The sequence below is a fragment of the Oncorhynchus mykiss genome, chromosome 16, assembly GCF_013265735.2.
Source record: "Oncorhynchus mykiss isolate Arlee chromosome 16, USDA_OmykA_1.1, whole genome shotgun sequence".
NCBI lineage: Eukaryota > Metazoa > Chordata > Actinopteri > Salmoniformes > Salmonidae > Oncorhynchus > Oncorhynchus mykiss.
The window spans coordinates 23,165,026-23,173,170 of NC_048580.1; the positions used below are offsets into that span (position 1 = coordinate 23,165,026).

General features: G+C 40.4%; 1 protein-coding gene across 2 annotated transcripts in view; it reads right to left on the reverse strand.

The window, feature by feature from the left end:
* The window catches only part of LOC110491659 (carnitine O-palmitoyltransferase 1, liver isoform), a 39,779-nt gene extending 35,380 nt beyond the window's left edge, over nt 1–4,399 (reverse strand). The window contains exon 1 of one of the 2 annotated variants that reach the window (XM_036946546.1): nt 4,203–4,399. The gene's annotated coding sequence lies outside the window, so the exon portion shown is untranslated. The remainder of the gene's footprint in view (nt 1–4,202) is intronic. The other variant, XM_021565276.2, reaches the window with a different exon arrangement.
* Between the last annotated feature and the right edge of the window lie 3,746 nt (nt 4,400–8,145).

Consider the following 8,145-nt stretch of genomic DNA (forward strand, 5'->3'; position numbering starts at 1 on the left):
ATGACTACCTCATCTCTGTACCCCACACCTAATTATCTGCAAGGTCCCTGTCGAGCAGTGATTTTCAAAGAGGTAGGGTTTCAGGCTTTTTCAGAAGATGGGTGGGGACTCCGCTGTCCTGACTTTAGGGGTGTTGTGTCCAATGGGGTAAATGCAGATGGGCAAACCCCATGCTTCAGCCCATGTATATTTGTTATAGCCACTATGCTGCATTAGTTGGGCTAATGATCATAGACCATGCATAGACTATATGCATTGTCCAAAGTTAAAATACCCCTAACATCCTTTAAACCAATGTTATTGGGCCCCATTTCTGGAGGTAATTTTAATACATTTGAGGTAAGAACATTAAAATAAAAAAATATTCACCAGCACTGAGCTTCTTAGTCCTATATAAAAGAGGACCCCAGACCTAAGCAATGGGACTGGAATTGGTCAAACTTGCAGTTTAAAGTGAGGTACAAAATGAGCCCATTTCCCTAAAAGCATGATGGTAATGACTTTCTTACATAAAAAGGTGGAGGTTAACTTGGCCCCAGACAAGTTAGTCATGGATTTTTGTGGGGCTTTAACCTCTGCTCCTTACCACTAGACAAAATGCTGATAAGCACTGTATCTGTATTGGGTGGGAATGACAATGAAAGATTAAATGTGCACATTGTTATATTAGCAGAACACTGCTATGATATTATGTAAAGGGTGGTTTATTCTACATAGATCTGTTACTACTAGGGGCGGGTTTGGCCGGGGGGGATTTAACCGGCCCATCCTGCTCTAGAGACTCCTTGTGGTGGGCTGCAGTCTGACTTCGGTCGTCAGTTGAGCAGTTTTTCCTCCGACATAATACAAATTAATAAAAGATTGAGTGGGGGGGAACCAACTGTTAGAACCTTTGACACAGATGAGTGTCTTGGTGGTGGCAAGGACACCCCCAAATCAAACCACATCCCCCAAGCCAACTCACACCTTGCGTCTGTCATGGCCGCCAGCATTTCTTGAGGAGCAAGCCAAAATAACGAGGCCATATCAGCAGGTGCAGTTAATTAACCTTCAAATATTTGATTAATCAAACATTATATTGGGAAGAATAGTCATGTTAAAATACCTATCACGTAACCTAACACATCTAGTAATGATAGCATGCATTTGAAACGCACAGAAAAACTTGTGTGACTTAATAAAATAATTGTGGGAAAACACCTGAGCAGCATTTCTTTCTGTTCCCAATGAGGAAGAAAAGAACAATCAGGGGCAGTTCTCTTCTACACTGTTCAACCAATTCAGTAAATGTGGATGAGTGCAGTCAAAAACGTGATTTTTCTGTGTTTTTATATATTTCCACACTATGAGGTTGGAATAAAATTGTGAAAATTCCCTTTTATTGTAAGAGCTGTTTGAAGAGTTTTGGTGGGATGGAGTTTAGGCCTGCCTTGCGACGTCACCAACCAGTAAATTAGTTAATAGACCAATAATTGTTATTTATTACAGGCGGCAGGGTAGCCTAGTGGTTAGAGCATTGGACTAGTAACTGAAAGGTTGCAAGTTCAAATCCCCGAGCTGACAAGGTACAAAATCGGTCGTTCTGCCCCTGAACAGGCAGTTAACCCACTGAGAAAGAGTTGCCAATAAAAGCTAGTTTTCCCAGCCTGGTCTCAGACTAGCTGTAACATAGTAAATCAGAGACCCACAAATTGTATATGTTACGTTTGGTTGCATAAGGTACAAACGACAGTAGGGTGGACGGGTGTTCGAATTTCATCAAGGACAACTTTAGCAGCTACTTACTAGCTTACTTTTTAAGCTACTTTGCGACGACAGCATGTTAGCCAACCCTTCCCCTTTAACCTACATGACCAAAAGTATGTGGACACCTGCTTGTCAAACATCTCATTCCAAAATCAAGGGCATTAATTAATATGGAGCTGGTCCCGCTTTTGCTGCTTTAACAGCCTCCACTTCTCTAGGAAGGCTTTCCACTAAATGTTGGAACATTGCTGTGGGGACTTGCTTCCATTCAGCCACAAGAGCATTAGTGAGGTTGGGCTATTAGGCCTGGGTCGCAGTCAGTGTTCCAATTCATCCCGAAGGTATTCGATGGAGTTGATTTAAGTCAGGGCTCTGTGCAGGCCAATCAAGTTCTCCCACACCGATCTCAACATTTCTGTGTGTACCTCGTTTTGTGCACGGGGGTGTTGTCATGCAGAAACAGGAAAATGCCTTCCCCAAACATTTGCCATAAAATTGGAAGCAAAGAATCATCTAGAATATAATTGTTTTCTGTAGCGTTAATATTTCCCTTTCACTGGAACTAAGGGGCCCAAACCATGAAAACAGCCACAGAACAATATTTCTCCTGCACCAAACTTTACAGTTTGCACTATGCATCTGGGCAGGTAGGGTTCTCGTGGCACCCGCCAAACCCAGAATCATCCGTCGGATTGCCAGATGGTGAAGCGTGATTCATCACACCAGAGAACGCGTTTCCACTGCTCCAGAGTCCAACGGCGACGAACTTGACCACTTCAGCCGACGCTTGGCATTGCGCATGGTGATCTTAGGAGTGTGTGCGGCTGCTCGGACATTACGCTCCCGACGGAGCAGTTCTTGTGCCAACACTGCTTATAGTGTATATAGCCTTGCGTTTTTTTTTTTTTTTTTACACACACTACGCGCTTCAGCACCTAGCAGTCAAGTTCTGTGAACTTGTGTGGCCTACCACGTCGTGGCAGAGCTGTTGCTCCTAGACGTTTCCACTTCACAATAACAGCACTTACATTTGACAAACTGACTGGTTGGAAAGGTGGCATCCTATGACGGTGCCCGAGCTCGTCAGTAAGGCTATTCTACTGCCAAATGTTTGTTTATGGAGATTGCATGGCCGCGCGCTTGATTTTATACCTGTATGGCTGAAATAGCCGTTTCCACTAAATTGAAGGGGTGTCCACATACTTTTGTGTATCTCCTAACCCTTAGCCTAGATAATGTTAGCCACAACAAATTGGAATTCTTAACATATCATACATTTAGCTAATTCTTAACATATTGAAATGTATAACACTGTACATTGCAATTTGTAACATACCATACGAACTGCAATTCCTAACATATCATACGAACTGGATGGACATCCACAAATTCATACATAACATATGGTAATTGAGTATCCTGGATTTACATTTACTATGTTGTCTACCCCTGAGTCCAGGTTGGGTTTCCCCTCCCCACTGAGACCACTCCCAGGAAGTCCTAGCAAAATTCTTGCTTGAGAAATGGCTCTTTCCTATGAAACCATTTGTTTATTCTTACTATTTTAATTGAAAACATATCACAGTACGGTGCTTAAATTGTTCCCCAGAAATGTATTGATATCGAAAGAAAAAACGGCTGCATTGAAGTCCAAAAGTGGCGGCAGGCAGACGAGCAATAGCCTCTGTCGTAGTATGTATGAAGCCTGCTGAGCCGGAATGTGAAGCTAACTGAAGCTGGCTAGCTTTAGAAAACCCTGATCGTAGTATACCCCATCCGCAACATTAGTTATTTGGCTAAATGCCAGATCTAACGTTACGGTAACTAAAGCATTCAAGGAACTCCACTTACATTGCAGAGGGACCTACAGTTATGCAAATCATTATTAGGATGGAGAAAGTAGCAATCCAACCAGGTTTACCGTAATCAAGCCGAACCACTAGTTTGCTAGCTAACAGGGCTAGCAAGCTAGCTCCTTTATGGATGCTACTTTTACATACTAGCACGCGCTTGTTCGTCGTGAGCGAAAAACGGAAACACTGACACGCATAATTTACATGTATTTTTCCAGAATGACTTGGCTAGAGTAGCTAAATAGCTAACGCCGAATAACACGTATTGTTAACTAACATAAATTAGCCATTAACCTACAAATTAATAAAACTGCAGTCAGTAAAGCCATAGCCTTTTAAGACACATTGATCTCCTTGTCTATCATAACTAAACCAAACTTAGCGGACTTTGTTAATTGTCATGGACTCCAAAAATAGCCGCGTTTAGCCAGAGAGGATCATCTCTGGTTTAACTGGCTAACGTTAGCAATTGATTTCTAATTCATGTTAGCGTTGGCTGACAGAGCAAGCCCCTGCCCATTATACGCGTTATACGCGTGGATCTCCGAACTGTGTATGACCAAAAAAAATATTTAAAGATGTAAAGGCATTTCGTTAGCATACCTGGAATCTATGAGGAAGATGAAAATTCGAGAACTCCGCAGGCACCTGTAGTGACGTCGATACCTTCTTTGATGAGATCTAACAGCGGTTGGCATCCAAAAAATGTTGCAAACGTCGAGACCTTCTCCAATACCCTCCTCTTCTCTGCTCGCATCCAAGTACTTAACTACCTTCCTTCTCTACTAGTATTCTTCCAGCAACACAAATGATGGCGTCACTTCGTATGGTAATGAAGATACCTTCAAAATAAAAGCCCGCATTTCAAACCATTGCAATATGAATAAGAAATTCAAACTATATTGAATTTGAATCACAGGAGGTTGGTGGCATCTTAATTAGGGAGGACGGGCTCGTGGTAATGGCTGGAGTGAAATTAGTGGAATGGTATCAAATACTTAAACACAGCCTCCACTGATTTTAATCAATGGCCACTTTTGTTGTGCCAACAAGAAAATACAATTAGTAATTCATGAAAACAAATACAAAATATTTGTTAAGTCCAATTCTGAAAAAAAAATGCAATGTTGACACAGGCATGTTGAGAAGATTGGGCTGTAGAGAGAACATTTTTCTACCTATCTCAGCTCAAGTTGGGTGGAATATACTCTGTACGGTCCCTACTCACCAAATACAGTCAGTTTTGGAGGGGGACTGTGTCGTAGATACCCATCAGCGATTCGTTCTCCACCCCCCTCTATAGCCCCAAATGCAATACACTGTAATTGACTGTACACAGGATATACACTGAGTATACAAAACATTAAGCTTTTCCTAATATTTGGTGTACTCACTGTATATGTTGGCTTGTAAAAATATAACTTTTATACCCGTCTCTGCTAAAGTGAAGTAGAAAATACTCAGGAAAACCTGACTGTTTTCTAAAATGTGGGCACCGATGAGAAGATTCAAATATGTTTTGTTTGGAGGTGGACTGTGTCACAGGTCCTGCTGCTGGCATTTCACTCCGCACCCTCCATAGCCCCAAATGCAATACACTGGTATAGACTGTTCATGGGATATATATTGGCTTGTAGAGACAACTTTTTAAAAAATCTGTCTCAGCTAAAGTGGGGTGGAAAATACTCAGTAGGGTCTCTACTAGCCAAATATGGTTCGTTTTGGAGGGGCACTGTGTTGTTCACAATGAGCAGCACTTCATTCTCCACCCCCTCTATAGCTCCCAATGCAATACACTGTAATATACTGTACATGGGATACATATTGGCTTGTAGAGAGAACTTGTATACTTGTCTCAGCTGAAGGGGTGGGAAATACTCAGTAAGGTCTCTACAAGGCTAACAGTACAGTTTAATTGAGCTTTCAGAAGAGCAACTGAGAACATTGTTTACAAGTTATAGGCCTCTGTGTTGCTTTTCTATCAAGGTTAGCAGTGTACTGTAAAGTCCTATCAACCATGTTTTCAAAACCAATAACAGCGACAAGATTGAAAGATAAATCAACACGTCCATATGTATTATCTATCACGCTCAGCAAAGGCATTTTTCTGGAGAGTTTTAAATGGATCACGTAGTCATTTCCTGTCTGACAGCTGATGTAAAACATACTCTCGCATGCCATTGTATGCGAGAGTCGCCCTATAATAAGACTGCTTTACAGAATAAGCACACGTAAACACCACAGCTACTACCACCTGACTGTTGTCTAAAATGTGGGCACCGATGAGAAGATTCAGAGTTTATTGTCACATCCATCACAAGTCCATGCTTTGCCAGATACTGTAATGCCAGGCATTGGAAGTGGAAGTCGTGTATCCTTTAATTCTCTTTCACACTGACTTAAGGAATCCAACATTTTAAGATTGAATGCAATGCAATTACTGCTACTAACTATATATTGCATATATTTGGCTATAACTGTCCGGTGTGACTTTAAGTTCACAGGCACTATCATATGCTATGGAGGGGGTGGAGTGAAAAGCCAGCAGCAAGCCGTGCAACAAAGTACCCCTCAAAAACTGCACATATTTGGTTAGTAGAGACCCTATTGAGTCTTTCCCACCCCACTTTAGCTGAGACAGGTAGAAAAGTTCTCTCTACAAGTCAATATGTATCCCATATACTGTCTATTGCAATGCAGTGAATTTAGTGGGTGGAGTAAGGAGTCATCAGTACTCTGTATAAAACCCGCTGCCTAGCACAAGAGACCAATGTCGTGGAAATTTCCTGTATTTACCAAATCATGAGAGCAAACCACACACAAGTCAGAGTTATCATATAATCCATCTTTAATTATATGAGCTCCATCACAACCCTGTGACTCTCAGATCAATTCAGTGTCTACAAATTAATTCTCTGAGAGTCCTTACACATTGCAACTGAGATCCTTTATAGCAAAGACACACATAGCCAGACAGCATTGGCTATAAATTATCGTTCAGCTTTGTCTCCTAAACTATGTTCTTATCTCGCTCTCAGGACCATAAAACAAAACCTATCAACAGGCATATATCAAATACACCCCTCCTTGACAAGATCACAGAGACACAGTGACTGGCACACAGACATTGTGGAGCCAAGAGATAATTGATTTAAAAGATATGTTGACATATGAAGACAAGCTTGACCCCTCCCCTCTCTGCGGCCCAAGTAACTTACCCCATGACTTACCCCAACAGTATTATACAAAAATAGACATTCTGATGAGAAGTAACTCACAAGCATATAATGAAAATAAAACATCTTATCTATGTTACCCAACTAATTCGGATTATTCCCCAACACCCATTTAAGTTGTGCAGACTCTATTGAGTAATTCCAACAACATACTGTATATTTGTATTTTATTAAAATGGCATTTATTTAAATATAGCCTACACAATAGCTTTCAAAATACCAGTATTTGGTTAAACTTTCAAAAGAAATGCTGGTATAAAATACATCAAATTATTCATTAATTTTTTCTGTAAATAATTGGCTGTAAATAATAGTGCAAAAATAAAAGCGATATTCCCAAAGTTAAGCCTGTCTTTGTAGGGGAACACAATATCTTACATTACTCATATCACATTTATATACTGTATTTGATCTATTGCACCTCGCCTATGCCGCTCGAACATCGCTCATCCATATACTTGCATGTACATATTCTCATTCACCCCTTTAGATGTGTGTGTATTAGGTACGTAGTTGTTGGGGAATTGTTAAATTACTGGTTAGATATTCCAGCACTGTTGGAACTAGAAGCGCAAGAATTTCGCTACTCTCATTAACATCTGCTAACCATGTGTATGTGACAAATAAAATTTGATTTGATTTTGACTCTTGTAAAAAAATATATATATTTAAAAAATCAGTGATCGTGCTGCCAGCATAATATCCTGTTGCTAGGAGAACAGTCATTCTTTCACTTATGGGCTGCTGTGTAGACTGCAATGATATATATGCAGCCCACTAAAAGGTGTACTCAGGACCACCTACAATAATGGGGGAAATGCCCATTTTGCCCATGGTTCAATGATTAAAGGGTAGGTAGCATAAATATAACTGCACATGTAACAAATGGATTTGCATTAATGCACACATCAAAAGTCCCAATGAAAAGACACACCTCACTTTTCAGTTTTTTCTAGAAATGACATAAAACTGATCAGAATTCCATAGAAGGCAGGAAAAAAATGCAAGGTGTGACATAATATGGAGGACTTAGCAAGCCAGCCTATTTCTTAATGTACACTTAAATGTATAACTTCAAATTAAACCAAATCGTTTGCACTCATGACTACTGCTTTCAATGACATTTTATGCCAATTTACAAGCAAACACTTTATGAATTTTTTGTTACAAATCAGCTTGCAATGTTGCTAGCCAACTAGCCTGCTAACATTAGCCCTAACAGCATGCTAACATTACATTAGCACTGCATGAATCAGCCAGTTGCTATCAACACTTAGCTTACAGCTACACTAAAGTAAACCAAAGTTTTG